The sequence below is a fragment of the Leucoraja erinacea genome, chromosome 29, assembly GCF_028641065.1.
Source record: "Leucoraja erinacea ecotype New England chromosome 29, Leri_hhj_1, whole genome shotgun sequence".
NCBI lineage: Eukaryota > Metazoa > Chordata > Chondrichthyes > Rajiformes > Rajidae > Leucoraja > Leucoraja erinaceus.
In genome coordinates this window covers 2,707,304-2,724,276 of record NC_073405.1, presented here as the reverse complement: position 1 = coordinate 2,724,276, position 16,973 = coordinate 2,707,304, and positions in this window count along the sequence as shown.

The window sequence follows — 16,973 nt, the reverse complement described above, 5'->3', positions numbered from 1 at the left end:
TAAAGCTTTATTATTATTATTATTATTATTATTATTATAGACAATAGGTGCAGGAGTAGGCCATTTGGCCCTTCGAGCCAACACCGCCATTCAATGTGATCATGGCTGATCATTCTGAATCAGTACCCCGTTCCTGCCTTCTCCCCATATCACTTGATTCCATTAGCCCTAAGAGCCACATCGAATTCTCTCTTGAAAACATCCAGTGAATTGGCCTCCACTGCTTCCTGTGGCAGAGAATTCCACAGATTCACAACTCTCTGGGTGAAAAAGTTTTTCCTCATCTGTCCTAAATGGCCGACCCCTTTATTCTTAAACTGTGTGTGACCCCTGGTTCTGGACTCCCCCCAAACTTCGGGGATCAATTATGTCGCTCTTCAAGGGAGATGCTAAATGCATTTCGTTGTCTCTGTACTGTACACTGACAATGACAATTAAAATTGAATCTGAATCTGAAACTTCGGGGATCATTTTTCCTACATCTAGCCTGTCCAATCCTTTAAATTGTATCTGTTTCAATGTGTTTTTATCTATAAGTTCCCCCTTATATATTACACAGAATGACTCTGGCATTCTGTGTCTATTTGCGGTGAGGCTGCGGTCCTTGCAGCAACAACAGCGGCTGTTTGTGGAAAGATGGGGGCAGGTGATGGACGAACACACTCAGCGAGTAAACAAGAGCGAGCTGCAGGGCTACAAAACCTGCCCAGACATTGCCAGCTCCTCCCTGCCCTGTCCCTGGGGATTTGTGCTGCCTCATCGTGCTGCTGCTGTTTGTGCTGCAGCCTCTCCACCCGCAGCTTGTTGGATGCTGCTCACAGCTCACGCACAGATACCAGCGCTGCTTTAGTCCAAGGCACTGCACCCGAAAACCTCACCCATTCATTCCTTCTCTCCTGAGATGCGCTGCCTGTCCCGCTGAGTTACTCCAGCATTTTGGAAACGGAGAAACATAGAAAAATAGGAGGTAGGCAAAATTGGTGGAGAAACTCAGCGGGTGCAGCAGCATCGATGGAGCGAAGGAAATAGGCGACGTTTCGGGCCGAAACCCTGAAGGAAATAGGCAACGTTTCGGGCCGAAACCCGTAAGGGTTTCGGCCCGAAACGTTGCCTATTTCCTTCGCTCCATAGATGCTGCCGCACCTGCTGAGTTTCTCCAACAATTTTGTCTACCATCGATTTTCCAGCATCTGCAGTTCCTTCTTGAACATAGAAGAACAGGTGACGGAGTAGGCCATTTGAGTGCTGCCTGTATGGAGTTTGCATGTTCTCCCTGCGACCCGTGTGGGTTTTCTCTGAGAGCTTCAGTTTCCTCCAATGCTCCAAAGACGTGCAGGTTTGTAGGTTAGAAACATAGACAATAGGTGCAGGAGTAGGCCATTCGGCCCTTCGTGCCAGCACGGCCATCCAATATGATCATGGCTGATCATCCAGAATCAGTACCCCGCTCCTGCTTTCTCCCCTTATCCCTTGATTCCGTTAGCCCCCTCAGAACTAAATCTAACTCTCTCTTGAAAACATCCCGTGAATCGGCCTCCACTGCATTCTGTGGCAGAGAATTCCACAGATTTACAACTCTCTGGAAAATGTGTCTTTCTCTGGTTTAGGGCAGGGGGGGGGGGGGGGGGGGGGGGGGGGAAGCATTGGACATTCTGTTAGGAAGGAGATGAGGAGGAATTTCTTTACTCAGAGGGTGGTGAATCTGTGGAATTCTTTGCCACAGACGGCTGTGGAGGCCAAGTCAGTGAATATTTCTAAGGCAGAGCTAGATAGATTCCTGACTAGTGCGGGTGTCAGGGGTTATGGGGAGAAGGCAGGTGAATGGGGTTAGGAGGGAGAGATAGATCAAGTCAAGTCAAGTTTATTTGTCACATACACCTACGAGATGTGCAGTGAAATGAAAGTTGCGATGCTCGTGGACTTTTGTGCAAAAACATAAACAACCTGTAAAAGGATCGCCTGGAGAATGCGGGCATCGATTGAATGGCAGAGTGGACTTGATGGGCCGAATGGCCTAATACTGCTCCTTTCAGTTCATCTACAGGAGAGGAGTGTAGTCCTGGTTTTCTAACCTTGACATTCACTGGCATTGCCTTGTTGGTTTGAATTCAGTTTGAGTTCAGTTTATTGTCACATGTACCGAGGTACAGGGAAAAGCTTTTTTTTAAAATGAGTTCAGAGATACAGCGCGGAAACAGGCCCTTCAGCCCATCGAGTCCGCACCGACCAGCGATCCCCGCACACTAACACTATCCTACACACATTTGTGCCAAGCCAATTAACCTACAAACCCTGCACGTCTTTGGAGTGTGGGGGGAAACCGGGGTAGGTCACGGGGAGAACGTGCAAACTCCGTACAGACAGCACCCGTAGTCGGGGTCGAACCCGGTACAGCTACGCCACCGCTGGGCCACCGTGCCGCCCCGGGAATTGTTTCCACATTCACCACCAACATCTCACCGATTATTCAGGGTCAAATAAAATGTTGACATGACTGATTCTACAGTTTGAATGAAATCGCACTTAATGCTCTGGAGTGGATCGTTCACCAGCTGCTGTTCCACCCTGCCCCTCGCTCTCGCTCGCTGCTCAGGCAGCTGAAGGCTTTGTACGGAAATAGAGAAACTAGGAACTGCAGGTGCTGGGTTTTTTAAAAAAAGAAACAAAATTCTGGAGTCTTTCAGAAGGTCGTTCAGGCAACATCTCTGGAGAACATCGATAGGCGACGTTTTGGGTCGAGACCCTTCTTCGGACTGATTGTAATGGCAGGGGGTTGGAAAAGCTGGAAAGGTGTTGAAGGCGAGACAAAGCCTGGTAAATGATAGGTGGATACCGGTGAGGGGGGGGGGGGGGGGGGGGGGGGGGGGGCAGGCATGTGTGGGACATAGGTTGGAGATGAAGGATGATGGAAGGAGATAAGGAGAGGAGAGCAGGGGGAGGGGTGAAAAAGAGTGGGGTGAAGAGTGAAGTTAGGTTATAGACAATAGACAATAGACAATAGGTGCAGGAGTAGGCCATTCGGCCCTTCGAGCCAGCACCGCCATTCAATGTGATCATGGCTGATCATCCCCAATCAGTACCCCGTTCCTGCCTTCTCCCCATATCCCCTGACTTCACTATTTTTAAGAGCCCTATCTAGCTCTCTCTTGAAAGCATCCAGAGAACCGGCCTCCACCACCCTCTGAGGCAGAGAAGGCAGGAACAGGGTACTGATTGGGGATGATCAGCCATGATCACGTTGAGTGGCGGTGCTGGCTCGAAGGGCCGAATGGCCTACTCCTGCACCTATTGTCTATTGTCTATTGTCTCAAATTCCTATTCCATCTTCTCCCCTTCACCTTATGTCCTCTGGTCCTCGATTCCCCTACTCTGGGCAATAGACTCTGTGCATCTACCCGATCTATTCTTTCAGCTTGATGTTTTACAGAAGCTTATATAATAATAATGGGTGCATGAAAATAGACAACTGCTTCCATCTCCAGCAGTGACATCCTGAAGATTATTCGGGGGGAAAAAAAATGACATGACTGATAGATGACTGACAAGTGGAATAAAATGGCACTTCAGAATGTGGAGTGGCTCCTTGATCAGCTGCTGTTGAAATTCATCTTGTGTTCCACTCTGCTGTTTTCTGCTTAAGCAGCTGTGGGTTTATGAAAAGGGCTTTGTACGGCAATATATCAGGTCAGTTTAGTCTATTGTCACATGCACCGAGGTACAGTGAAAAGCTTTTGTTGCGTGCTATCCAGTCAGCGGAAAGACAATACATGATTACAATCGAGCCATTCTCAGTGTACAGTGCTAGTGCTAGTAGGATGAGGAACAGCTTCTACAACAATACAATCACATTGCTGAACTTGGAGTCCCCGCCGATAGATTTCTCTGGTCCCTCCGTCCCCATTGTTTAATTATTCTGTATTTCTTGATTATTCTGTATCTTCTCTCTTTCTATTTATTTATTTTTTTCCTTATGTACAACTACTACGGACTGACGCAAAACTGCATTTCGTTGTACTCATACTTGTATTTGTGCGATGACATTAAAGTTGAATTGAATTGAGATACAAGGTTCAGGATATGACATTTAGCGCAAGGTAAAGCCAGCAAAGCTCGATCAAGGATAGTCCGAGGGTCACCAAAGAGGTAGATAGTAGTTCAGGACCGCTCTCTAGTTGGTGGTAGGATATGGTTCAGTTGCCTGATAACAGCCGGGAAGAAACTGTCCCTGAATCTGGAGGTGTGTGTGCGTTCGTTTTCACACTTCTGTACCTTTTGCCTGATGGGAGAGGGGAGAAGAGGGAGTGACCGGGGTGAGACTGGTCCTTGATGATGCTGCTGGCCTTGCCGAGGCAGCGTGAGGTGTGGATGGAGGCAATGCCATCGTCCGTGGACCTGTTGTGGTGGAAGGCGAACCACTGTTGGTCGCTCATTAAAAGCTCTCGTTGGTCTAAGTCATCCATGAACATTGACATGTGTTGCACAACAAACCAGAGAGGTTTTAGTCACAAAATGCTGGAGTAACTCAGCGGGACAGGCAGCATCTCTGGAGAGAAGGAATGGGTGACATTTTGGGTCGAGACCCTTCTTCAGACTCAGACAGGAGAGTTAGATATAGCTCTTAGGGCTAACGGAATCAAGGGTTATGGGGAGAAGGCAGGAACGAGGTACTGATTTTGGATGATCAGCCATGATCATATTGATTGGCGGTGCTGGCTTGAAGGGCCGAATGGCCTACACCATCACATATTTTGTTTGTTTCTACGTTTTAATGACCTAATTCTGCTTGTGAACATTGCAAACTGTCAGTGTGGAGTTTGTACGTTCTCCCCGTGACCTGCGTGGGTTTTCTCAGGGAACATAGGTCTCCTCCCCTGCTCCAAAGACGTGCAGGTTTGTAGGTTAATTTGTTTGGCAGAGATGTAAAATATGTCCCTAGTGTGTGTAGGATAGTGTTAGTGTGCGGGGATCACTGGTCGGCACAGACCCGGTGGGCCGAAGGGCCTGTTTCCGTGCTGTAAAGTGCTTTGGTAACATCTCTAGTGGCTATGAAACAAATGTTACGAAGATTTTTGTGTCTCTCTTATGAAGACACAATGCCGACTGCCCCTGGTGTGTGAGTGTTTTAGTTTAGTTTAGAGATACAGCGCGGAAACAGGACCTTTGGCCCACTGAGTCTGTGCCGACCAGCGATCCCCGCACACTAACACTACCCGACACCCACTAGGGACAATTTTTACATTTGCTGAGGCAATTTACCTACAAACCTGCACATCTTTGGAGTGTGGGAGGAAACCGGAGCACCCGGAGAAAACCCACGCAGGTCACGGGCGAGAATGTACAAACTAGGTACAGGCAGCACCCGTGGTCGGGATCGAACCCGGGTCTCCGGCGCTGTGAGGCAGCAACTCTACCGCTAGTGTTGGTGTATTAGAACATAGAAACATAGACAATAGGTGCAGGAGTAGCCATTCGGCCCTTCGAGCCTGCACCGCCATTCAATATGATCATGGCTGATCATCCAACTCAGTATCCTGTACCTGCCTTCTCTCCATACCCCCTGATCCCTTTAGCCACAAGGGCCACATCTAACTCCCTCTTAAATATAGCCAATGAACTGTGGCCTCAACTACCTTCTGTGGCAGAGAGTTCCACAGATTCACCACTCTCTGTGTGAAAAATGTTTTCCTCATCTCGGTCCTAAAAGATTTCCCCCTTATCCTTAAACTGTGACCCCTTGTCCTGGACTTCCCCAACATCGGGAACAATCTTCCTGCATCTAGCCTGTCCAACCCCTTAAGTATTTTGTACGTTTCTATAAGATCCCCCCTCAATCTTCTAAATTCTAGCGAGTACAAGCCGAATCTATCCAGTCTTTCTTCATATGAAAGTCCTGACATCCCAGGAATCAGTCTGGTGAACCTTCTCTGTACTCCCTCTATGGCAAGAATGTCCTTCCTCCGATTAGGAGACCAAAATTGTACGCAATACTCCAGGTGTGGTCTCACCAAGACCCTGTACAACTGCAGTAGAACCTCCCTGCTCCTATACTCAAATCCTTTTGCTATGAGGTACTGATTGGGGATGATCAGCCATGAACCCATTGAATGTGGCGGTGCTGGCTTGAAGGGCTGAATGGCCTCATCCTGCACCTATTGTCTATTGTCTATAATGTGCTGTCATAGAAACATAGACAATAGGTGCAGGAGTCGGCCATTCTTCCCTTCGAGCCATTCAATATGATCATGGTTGATCATCCAGAATCAGTACCCCTCCTCCCGTTCCTGCTTTCTCCCCGTATCCCTTGATTCCCTTTGCCCTTAGAGCTAAATCCAGCTCTCTAAACTGTGGACCTCCTTTGGTTCTGTTTCCGTGGGTGAGGTTTAGCGATGACATCCCATGGCGGCAGCAACAGCACAAGTTGTTTTTTTATTTTTCATGTTCACGCTGGGTCCCAGGACGGCTGGGATTACACGGGAAGCGTTGCGGAGTGACCAGGCTGCACAACCCCCTTATTGTGCAGGAATGAACGGCAGGCAGACGTCACACCAACTGGAGTAACTCAGCCAGGAACAGGCAGCATCTCTGGAGAGAAGGAATGGGCTTCTTCACCCGAAACATCACCCATTCCTTCTCTCCAGAGATGCTGCCCTGACCCTGCTGAGTTACTCCAGCTTTTTGTGACTATACCTCCCATTTCGGGAACACCGTCTTCGTAAAGTCTCTGTTTCAGCGAGGCACGGTAGAGTTGCTGCCTCACAGCACCAGAGACCCAGGTTCGATCCTGACTACGGGCGCTGTCTGTACGGAGTTTGTACGTTCTCCCCGTGACCTGCGTGGGTTTTCTCCGGGTGCTCCAGTTTCCTCCCACACTCCAAAGACGCGCAGGTTTGTAGGTTAATTGATTGCCCATAGTGTGTAGGATAGAACTAGTGTACGTGCGATTGTTGGTCGGCATGGACTCGGAGGGCCGAAGGGCCTGTTTCCGTGCTGTATCTCTAAGATTCTATCAATTGTGAGCATTGTTTAGTTTAGTTTAGAGATACACCGTGGACACAGGACCTTCAGCCCACTGAGTCCGTGCCGACCAGCGATCGCCCGTACACTAGCACTGTCCGACACACACTAGGGACAATTTATACAAGCCAATTAACCTGCCAAACTGCACGTCTTTGGAGTGTGGGAGGAAACCGGAGCACAGGGTGTGTTGGTCACTGTGATCACATCCACAACATCACTCCATCCCTTCAAAACATGCACACACACGCACACGCACACACACACGCACACACGCACATGCACACACACACCCACACGCACACACACCCACACGCACACCCACACACACACACACACGCACCCACACACACACACACACACACACGCGCACACACACACACACACCCACACACACACGCACACACACACACGCACACGCACACACACACGCACGCACGTGCACACACACACACACACACACACACGCGCACACGCACGCACACACGTACACCCACACGCACACGCACACGCACACACACGTGTGTGTGTGTGCGTGTGCGTGTGTGTGCGTGTGTTGGGAGAGCTGTCGGGACACCTGTCATTAACTGTCAGTGAATCCTTTAATCTCATTTACAGGTAATTAACTTCCCTGTAATGTTCACGCTGCCAGAATGTGATATTTCTTTGGAACACGTTGAATGTTCCCAGTGACTGGAGCAGTGAATGCAGATGGAGACAGACACCAATAATGTGTTTAGTCTGAAAGGCTTGGTAGCTGAAATCAATATTTTTAACTCACTGCTTCCTGAGGGACAGTGTTGGCCTGTGTCTGAAGGGGCCTGTGTCTGAAGGGGGCTGTGTCTGAAGGGGCCTGTGTCTGAAGGGGGCTGTGTCGGAAGGGGCCTGTGTCTGAAGGGGCCTGTGTCTGAAGGGGCCTGTGTCTGAGGGGGGGTGTGTCTGAAGGGGGCTGTGTCTGAAGGGGGCTGTGTCTGAAGGGGGCTGTGTCTGAAGGGGGCTGTGTCTGAAAGGGGCTAAGTTTATCAAGGAACCCACAAGATCTGTCGGCATTTGGACAAAGCGGTTGTGGGCAGCACGGTGGCGCGGCGGTAGAGTTGCTTCCTCACGGCGCCAGAGACCTGGATTCGATCCTGACTACGGGCGCTGTCTGTCTGTCTGTCTGCCCCACAACAAACTCCCACGACTTGTACAGTTTGATAGCCATAGGGGAAAAGTTCACTTATAGGGATAGATTAGGCCATTCGGCCCATCGGGTCCACTCTACCATTCAGTCATGGCTGATCCCTGCCTCCTTATCCCATTTCCCTTCCTTCTCCCCATAACCCTTGACACCCACACTAATCAAGAATTTGTCTATCTCTGCCTTCGAAATATCCACTGACTTGGCCTCCACAGTCCCCCTGTGGCAATGAGTTCCACAGATTCACCGCCCTCCGACTAAAGAAGTTCCTCCTCACCTTTCTAAAAGAGCGCCCTTTAATTCTGAGGCTGTGACCTCTGATCCTAAACTCTCCTACCAGTGGAAACATCCTCTCCCCATCCACTTAATGCCTTTCATTATTCTGTAAGTTTCAATGAGGTCCCCCCTCGACCCTCTAAACTCCAGCGAGTACAGGCCCAGTGCCGACAAACGCTGTCACAAGGATCTGCTGTGGCGTTTTGTGCTGCACCTGTACCTGGTCGTTCACCTAATGCTCCTTCTGGCCAGGTGATATGGGAAGAAAGAAAGTGAGGATTAGTGTGGATGAGTCGAGGGCCAGTATGAACCCGTTGGGCTGAACGGCCTGTTTCTGCGATGTGTATCTCTCATTTGACCCCAATCTAATCCTTCCCTCATCGTTCCTCGGTCTGAATTATAGTTTAGAGATACAGCGCGGAAACAGACCACTTTCGACCCACCGGGTCCGCGCCGACCAGCGATCCCCGCACATTAACACGATCCTATACCCACCAGGGAGGAAACCGAAGATCTCGGAGAAAACACACGCAGGTCACGGGGAGAACGTGCAAACTCCGTACAGACAGCGCCCGTAGTCTGGATCGAACCTGGGTCTCCGGTGCTGCATTCGCTGTCAGGCAGCAACTCTACCGCTGCACCACCGTGGAAACATAGAAACATAGGTGCAGGAGTAGAGGCCATTCGGTCCTTCGAGCCTGCACCGCCATTCAATATGATCACGGCTGATCATCCAACTCAGTATCCCGTACCTGCCTTCTCTCCATACCCTCTGATCCCCTTAGCCACAAGGGCCACATCTAACTCCCTCTTAAATATAGCCAATGAACTGGCCTCAACTACCCTCTGTGGCAGAGAGTTCCAGAGATTCACCACTCTCTGTGTGAAAAAAGTTCTCCTCATCTCGGTTTTAAAGGATTTCCCCCTTATCCTTAAGCTGTGACCCCTTGTCCTGGACTTCCCCAACATCGGGAACAATCTTCCTGCATCTAGCCTGTCCAACCCCTTAAGAATTTTGTAAGTTTCCATAAGATCCCCTCTCATTCTCCATGCGACTCTCCACCAGAGGGCATCAGTGGCTGCAGTAATGGTCGGGTACTTAAGTAAATTGTCACGTGTACAGAGGTACAGTGGAAAGCCCTTATTTTTGTTGCGTGCAAACGTGTCATAGGAAAGTCAGTAAGTGGTGGTGAATCTGTGGAATTCTTGGCCACAGACGGCAGTGGACGCAAAGACAATGCGTATTTTTAAGGCGGGGATTATCAGAACGGGTGTCAGGGGTTATGGGGAGAAGGCAGGAGTATGGGCTACACTAGTCCCACCTGCCCGCATTCGGCCCATATCTCTCCAAACCTGTCCTATCCACGTACCGTCCAACTGTTAGAGATACCGCGCGGAAACAGGCCCTTCAGCCCACCGAATCCGCGCCGACCAGCGATCCCCACACACTAACACTACTATCCCACACACACACGGGGGACAATTTACAATTTTAACCAACCTACTTAATCTGCTCAAGTGTGTGTCTTTGTGGGAGGAAACCGGAGCACCCGGAGAAAACCCATGCAAGTCGCCGGGAGAACGTACAAACTCCCTACAGACAGCACCCGTAGTCAGGATCGAACACAGGTCTCCGGTCTATAAGGCAACAACTCTACCACTGCTCCACCATGCTGCTGTGACAAAGGCAATAGGCAATAGGTGCAGGAGTAGGCCATTCGGCCCTTCGAGCCAGCACCGCCATTCAATGTGATCATGGCTGATCATCCCCAATCAGTACCCCGTTCCTGCCTTCTCCCCATATCCCCTGACTCCGCTATCTTTAAGAGCCCTATCTAGCTCTCTTCTGAAAGCATCCAGAGAACTGGCCTCCACTGCCCTCTGAGGCAGAGAATTCCACAGACTCACCACTCTCTGTGAGAAAAAGTGTTTCCTCGTCTCCGTTCTAAATGGCTTACTGCTTATTTAAACTGTGTGTGACCCTGGTTCTGGACTCCCCCAACATCGGGAACATGTTTCCTGCCTCTAGCGTGTCCAAGCCCTTAACAATCTACTCCTCGCCAGGTCGATGCAGCTTAATTCCTAAGCAGATCATTCAATTTATTATTTCAAGTGCCTGAGCTACTGGGAGAAGTTGAGCAGGTTGAGACTATTCCTTGGAGCGCAGGAGGATGAGCGGTGATCTTATAGAGGTGGATAAAATCATGAGAGGTAGATGCACAGAGTCTCTTTCCCAGAGTAGGTGAATTGAGGACCAGAGGACATAGCTTTAAGGTGAAGGGAAAAAGATCTCAAATAAATCTCAGGGGTAACTTTTTCACACGAAGGGTGGTGGGTGTACGGAACGAGCTGCCAGAGGAGGTAGTTGAGGCTGGGACTATCCCAACGTTTGAGAAACAGTTAGACAGGTACATGGATAGGACAGGTTTGGATGGATATGGGCCAAACGCAGGCAGGTGGATGGGATATATTGGCCGGTGTGGGCAAGTAGGGCCTGTTTCCGCTCTGTGAGTCTATATCGAACACTGACTGGCCACGTGTGCCATCTAGACTTGTGCCGTGAATGATGGATCCAGAGCTGGCACTGGTTCAGTTTCCTGAAAATACCTGTTAATTGAAGAGGATAATGAAAGACTAATTACTCTCTAACCATCCCTCATCGCCAGCAGAAAGCCTCATTAGCTTTTCAAAGCCATGCTTCCTTGCACTGCACAATGACAGCTCTTTGTTAATGAACCCACACGAAATGGCTGTGTTGTGCCTCTTGGAAGAAACATGCTCCCGATCCCTTTCCTTCTGTACGAGTAACTTCTCAAGAAAACTGTCAATTTTCTCCTTTGATTCGCTGTCTATCCAGAAAGCTGAAGTGAAAACTGACAACATTCAAGTTCGTTCAAGGGACCAACTACGGAACAAAGACATTTTCCTGCCTGTAGCAACTGAACAGTTCATAATTGCAATACATACAGATAAATAATCAGGGAGTCCAGTAAATTAATAACTGTACAAGTAAATGAGAAGAACTTTTTTCACACAGAGAGTGGTGAATCTGTGGAACTCTCTGCCGCAGAGGGTAGTTGAGGCCACAGTTCATTGGCTATATTTAAGAGGGAGTTGGATGTGGCCCTTGTGGCTAAAGGGATCAGGGGGTATGGAGAGAAGGCAGGTATGGGATACTGAGTTGGATGATCAGCCATGATCATATTGAATGGCGAATGGTGCAGGCTCGAAGGGCCGAATGGCCTACTCCTGCACCTAATTTCTATGTTTCTAAATTAATAACCGTAACACGAGTGCAATAAAACACACTTTCCACACACTTTTTCTCACAGAGAGCGGTGAGTCCGTGGAATTCTCTGCCTCACAGGGCGGTGGAGGCACGTTCTCTGGATGCTTTGTAGAGAGAGCTAGATAGGGCTCTGAAAGATAGCAGTCACCAAAGGTATTCTATAGAATAATAAATTACATGATAATTATCAACTATAAACTAAATTAAATTAAATAAACACAATTGATAAGCCGACAGGTTTAGTTTTAGAAGGAACTGCAGATGCTGGTTTAAATCAAAGGTAGACAAAAGTGCTGGAGAAACTCAGCGGGTGCAGCAGCATCTATGGAGCGAAGGAAATAGGCAACGTTTCGGGCCGAAACCCTTCTTCAGACTGATTAGTTTAGTTTAGTTTAGAGATATACGGCGTGGAAACAGGCCCTTCGGCCCGTCGTGTCCGTGCCAACCAGCGATCACCCCGCACACTAGCACTATCCTACACACGCTAGGAGGAATTTACAATTTACAGAAGCCAATTAACCGACAAACCTGCACGTCTATCGAAAGTGGGAGGTAACTGGTGATCCCGGAGAAAACCCACGCAGGCCACAGGGAGAACGTGCAAACTCCGTACAGACAGCACCCGTAATCGGGATCGAACCCAGGTCTCTGGCCCTGTCATCACTAAACGACACCCTGTAATTCTATCTTTTACATTACAGCCACTGTGTTTCCAAATTCCCCTCTTCAATTGTCAGTGTTGATATTTTTTTGTTATGAGCTTAATATTCTTATTAAGATTCTTTTTTTTCCACCCTGTATCTCTAAACTGAATTCTTTTTTATCTTAACTCTTTAAACACCTTGTGATATTTTACTTGAAGATTATTCGGGGAAAAGAAAAGGCATGACTAATTAAACAAGTGGAATAAAATGGCACTTCAGAATGTGGAGTAGCTCCTTGATCAGCTGCTGTTGAAATTCCTCGTGTTCCACTCTGCTGTTTGTTGCTTAGACAGCTGTGGGTTTATGGAAAGGGCTTTGTACGGAAATATATCAGTTCAGTTTAGTTTATTGTCCCGTGTACCGAGGTACAGTGAAAAGCTTTTTGTTGTGTGCTAACCAGTCAGCAGAAAGACAAGACGTGATTACAGTCGAGGCATTTACAGTGTACAGATACATGATAAGGGAATAACGTTTAGTGCAAGGTAAAGCCAGCAAAGTCCAATTAAGGATAGTCCGAGGGTCACCAATGAGGTAGATAGTAGTTCAGCACCGCTCTCTGGTTGTGGTAGGACGGTTCAGTTGCCTGATAACAGCTGGGAAGAAACTGTCCCTGAATCTGGAGGTGTGCGTTTGTTTTCACACTTCCGTGCCTCTTGCCCGATGGGAGAGGGGAGAAGAGGGAGTGACTGGGGGGTGAGACTGGTCCTTGATGATGCTGCTGGCCTTGCCGAGGCAGCGTGAGGTGTAGATGGAGTCATTGGAAGGGAGGTCGGTTTGTGTGTGTGATGGTCTGGGATAAGGGAATGACATTTAGTGCAAGGTCAAGCCAGCAAAGTCCGATCAAGGGTCACCAATGAGGTAGATAGTAGTTCAGCACTGCTCTCTGGTTGTGGTAGGACGGTTCTGTTGCCTGATAACAGCGGGAAGTAATCTGCAGGTACACGTTTTCACACTTCTGTATCTTTTGCTCGATGGGAGAGGGGAGAAGAGGGAGAGGGGAGAAGAGTTGGGGGGAGGGGGGGTGTGGGGTAAAGGAGATCTCTGTACTAGTTCTGCAGATGTTCCACCAATGATGGCCATAAAAACAATCAATTGCAAAGAATGAATTCCCTTTGAGGACCCATGACACAATATTCATGCCTCGTACATGAGGTAACCACATGTTTATGGTCCCGTCAGCATGTTGGATCCAAATGAACCTTTCTTTCTTCATGAGGATGATAAGATCATCCGTCTAGACATCAGATCCCAAGATCCCGGCCAAACTTATCATCAGCTCCGAAATGCTCGACACTCTGCTGGGCTTGGATGGGCTACCGTTAACCATTGGGTTGCTCTCCGTACATGTTCTGAAGAGGTCCCAGGTTCATTTCCTGACGGGACACCATTTAGACTCAGTACGATGTGTTTAGTCTCTGGTGCTAGAAGGTTGTAGGATGGATCCATCCATTAAATCCTCAACTGATGTAACTGAAACAGTTTAAGAAGGAACGGCAGATGCTGGAAAATCGAAGGTAGACAAAAATGCTGGAGAAACTCAGCGGGTGCAGCAGCATCTATGGAGCGAAGGAAATAGGCAACGTTTCGGGCCGAAACCCTTCCGGGTTTCGGCCCGAAACGTTACCTATTTCCTTCCTGAAGGGTGTCGTCCTGTTTTGTCACCTATTTCCTTCGCTCCATAGATGCTGCTGCACCCGCTGAGTTTCTCCAGCAATTTTGTCTACCTGCCACTAAATGATCACCAGTAGTACCTGGCCCCGGGATATCGGGCTGATTCTCGCATTTTACTTTCCAATCCCTCGACAGTTCAACATTCAATCAAGCAAGCCCACAGCTTATAAACATAGAAACATAGAAAATAGGTGCAGGAGTAGGCCATTCGGCCCTTCGAGCCTGCACCGCCATTCAATATGATCATGGCTGATCATCCAACTCAGTATCCCGTACCTGCCTTCTCTCCATACCCCCGATCCCTTTAGCCACAAGGGCCACATCTAACTCCCTCTTAAATATAGCCAATGAACTGGCCTCAACTACCTTCTGTGGCAGAGAGTTCCAGAGATTCACCACTCTCTGTGTAAAAAATGTTTTTCTCATCTTGGTCCTAAATGATTTCCCCCTTATCCTTAAAATGTGACCCCTTGTTCTGGACTTCCGAAACGTTGCCTATTTCCTTCAGGGTTTCGGCCCGAAACGTCGCCTAGGAGACATAGGAGACATGGGAGAAGGATTAGGCCATTTGGCCCATCGAGTCTGCTCCGCCATTCGATCACGGCTGATCCATTTTTCCCTCTCAACCCCAATCTCCCGACTTCTCTCCATAATCTTTGACACCCTCTCCAATCAAGAACCCCATCGATATCCGCTTAGAAAATACACGCTGACTTGGCCTTCACCGCCGTCTGTGGCAACGAATTCCACACATTCATCACCCTCTGGCCAAAGAAGTTCCTCAACTCCATTCTAAAGATATATCCTTTGCCTATTTCCTTCGCTCCATAGATGCTGCTGCACCCGCTGAGTTTCTCCAGCATTTTTGAGTACCTTCACTGAAGCAGTTATTGATCAACACAATCAGAAGGATGAGAGGAGATCTCATTGAAACATATAAGATTGTTAAGGGCTTGGACACGCTAGAGGCAGGACACATGTTCCCGATGTTGCGGGAGTCCAGAACCAGGGGCCACAGTTTAAGAATAAGGAGTAAGCCATTTAGAACGGAGACGAGGAAACACTTTTTCTCACAGAGAGTGGTGAGTCCGTGGAATTCTCTGCCTCAGAGGGCGATGGAGGCCGGTTCTCTGGATGCTTTGTAGAGAGAGCTAGATAGGGCTCTGAAAGATAGCAGAGTCAGGGGATATGGGGATTAGGCAGGAACGGGGTACTGATTGGGGATGATCAGCCATGATCACATTGAATGGCGGTGCTGGCTGGAAGGGCCAAATGGCCTACTCCTGCACCTATTGTCTAATTCCAACCCAACAGCAAATAGTGAGCGGGGATCGCTGGTCGGTGCGGACTTGGTACCTGTTTCCGTGCTGTATCTCTAAACTAGACTAAACTAAAGTAAAAGATGCATGAGACTTGGTGTTTACACACAGAGACTGGCTTGCTAATACGGGGATTGCATGTTTAATAAATGCACAACATAGACTAATTAAACTGCTACTCAAGACGTGAGCAGATCAGCTACCGTTTTCATTTAGTTCAGTGATACAGGGCGGAAACAGGCCCTTCGGCCCATCGAGTCCGCACCGACCAGCGATCCCCGCACATTAACACTATCGTACACGAGGGATAATTTTTATATTTATACCAAGACAACTTTCAAGAGAGGAAGAGATTTAGCTCTGAGGGTTAATAGAATCAAGGGATATGGGAAAAAAAGCCAGAACGGGGTACTGATTTTAGATGATCAGCCATGATCATATTGAATGACGGTGCTGGCTCGAAGGGCCGAATGGCCTCTACTCCTGCACCTATTTTCTATGTTTCTAACCTGCAAACCTGTACGTCTTTGGAGTGTGGGAGGAAATCGAAGCTCTCAGAGAAAACCCACGCAGGTCACGGGGAGAACGTGCAAACTCCGTACAGACAGCGCCCGTAGCCGGGATCGAACCCGGATCTCGGGCGCTGTGAGGCAGTAACTCTACCGCTGCGCCACCGTGCCGACCTGCTTCAAGTATCAGGGTGATTGGTGTCCACTGTCTGTCAGTGTTCACTACGGCAAGTTTTTCGGCGACTTGGTTGCAACAGGTTGCTGAAGATTTTCAACATGTTGAAAATCCAGCGGAGACCAGAAAAAGGTACGACTCTTTGGGCAACTACTCACGACCATACAGACGTCACCCCGTGACATGTCGACACGTGAAGCCTGTACGGCCGTGAGTAGTCGCCCAAAGAGTCGTATCTTTTTCTGGTCGCCGCTGGATTTTCAACATGTTGAAGATTTTCCGCCACCTGCTGCGACTATGACGGGAGCCGGGACAAGTCGCTGAAAAAATCGTGTAAGTGGGACAGGCCCTTCTGCCTCACAAAGTGCCCGTGTCAAAGTCTCAACGCTTTCCCTAGGCTGCGCTGATCAAGACCAACTAAAGTGAGGAGACACAAGGAACTGCAGGTGCAGGAATCTTGAGAAAAGCACAAAGTGCTGGGGGAACTCCCTGGGTCAGAATAAAGGACGTGTCTTGAGAATCACAATCAGAGTTAAAGTGCGTACAGAGGTGGAGTAGCTCAGCAGGTCAGGCAGCAGCTCTGGAGATATATTATCTGGAGAGATGACATTTGGTGTCAAGACCCTTCTTCATAGGTTTTTTTCAACATCCCTTCTGATCTCGATCTTGACATGCAGAATGGTCAGCCCTCAACAGAAGGAGTGTCTCGACCCGAAACATCACCTTTACTTTTCCTCCAGAGATGTTGCCTGTCCCGCTGAGTTACTCCAGCATTTTGTGTCTATCCTCGGTGTAAACCGGCATCTGCAGTTCCTTCCTGCACACGTTCTCCAGCC